Raw genomic sequence first — 1,689 nt, forward strand, 5'->3', positions numbered from 1 at the left:
CTGAAGGCCAGAAGAGGGAACCAGATCTCATTATAGATGGTTGTGAGTCACTATGTGGTTGCTGGGAATTGAATTCAGGACCTTTGGAAGAGCAGACAATGCTCTTAACCGCTGAGCCATCTCTCCAGTCCCCAGTATCTTATTTTTATTTGATGTCTCTAGAAGGCTTTTTCTAGACTCTGCTATATCAGTTTATCAAACTTTAGAGTCAAAATAGAAGCAGAAAGTGGAAGGGCCTCTTCCCCACTGTGGCCTCTAGTCCCCTTCTACCTGTTGTCCTGTAGTTTAGAGGATGACAATGCCCACTTCTGTTGTTATGGGAGCAAGTCCAACTGAGGCCTCTACAGGGTCCACCTATCCCAAGAAAGGGATTCACATTCAAAGTTTTGGAATTTATTGGTTGTGGGCTGACTCTAACTTTGAGCTCTACTTTGCTGATTTTTAATTTCATCTCCATCTAAAAATGTTTTCACGGAGATAGCATTGCTGTACTTTTTCCCACTACCCCAAATGGGGGCTCTGTCCTCAAGGCAGGCTTCATTTTCTCCTATTTCTTGATGAGCCATTTTGATAATTACCTGCTGGGTAAGGTATTCTTCTAGTCTTTGAAAGCCTTGCTGGGAAGACAGATCAACAAAACATCCCAGAAATTCTCAGTATTCCATGCAGGGATACCCCAGCTCATGCTCTAGCTCCTTTCCCACTCTCTCGATGCTTTGTTCTTGGTCAGATTTTGTGATATTGTGGAAGAAGCCTGCTTTTTTTATGAGGAGTTTTCCAGAGCTTTTGGAAATCTTCTGCCTTGGATGGACTCAGAGGCCCCAATGAAAGCTCCCAGTGTGATCACAGGATCTTTGGGGATATTTCTAAATTGTTCAGCATTAGAGGCTTCAGATTTCTTCTCTAAGAACCACAGCTCTCCAATGACAGGAGAAAAAGTGTCTTCTGCTCTCAGAAGTTGCCCATAGTAGTGATACATGAAGTATTCTCTAATCCTTTCTTTCAGTTCTGGAGATTTGTTTTTGTTCCTTTCACAAATTACATCTTCAGGTATTCTACCATATTTATTTTTTGGATTTTTCTCAATCAAAAAGTTTGAAGAAAGCACAATGATGACATCCACATTCCCAAAGTTACAAAGAAAATGCTAGGGTGTATCACATCCCACTCTTTCAGGAGTATTCAGATAATGGCCAATAATGTGGAGGGTGCACTTCTGCAGCATGTCCATGTTATCATCTGGGTGCATGAGACACATAAACTTAGGGTTCTCCAGAGTCTCTAGTGTCATTTAACACTCCGGAGCCTGATTCTCTTTGTCAGTAACATTCATGAATTTGTACCTACAACCCTCTTGTACAATGTTTGAATTGTCCTCAGATACAATTAGATACTGGGGATTATTCCAGATAAGACCTGAAAAGGTATGTTCTTCCCCTTTCTCAATAACTTTCCAAAATGTGGCAGTGAGGTCCTGTGTACAGGGTTTTTATAACTTTTTGCTCATTCTTTAGTTTTCCCCTTGTTCTGCATCCTCTCCAGGATGAGCTGTCACTTGTGATTTTGATCTTAGCCATTTTGACAGATGTAAGATGAAATCTCTATGTACTTTCGATTTAGATTTCCCTAATGGCCAAGGATGTTGAACATTTCTTTCAGTGTTTCTCAGTCATTTAAGATTCCTCTGTT

At 40.8% G+C, this 1,689-nt stretch overlaps 1 pseudogene; it reads right to left on the bottom strand.

The window, feature by feature from the left end:
- Positions 1-341: 341 nt before the first annotated feature.
- Positions 342-1,474, bottom strand: LOC126496358 (ankyrin repeat and LEM domain-containing protein 2-like; annotated as a pseudogene).
- Between the last annotated feature and the right edge of the window lie 215 nt (positions 1,475-1,689).

The sequence above is a fragment of the Alexandromys fortis genome, unplaced genomic scaffold (genome assembly GCF_014885135.2).
Source record: "Alexandromys fortis isolate MF-2015 unplaced genomic scaffold, M_Fortis_MF-2015_v1.1 scaffold_3128, whole genome shotgun sequence".
Classification (NCBI taxonomy): Eukaryota; Metazoa; Chordata; class Mammalia; order Rodentia; family Cricetidae; genus Alexandromys; species Alexandromys fortis.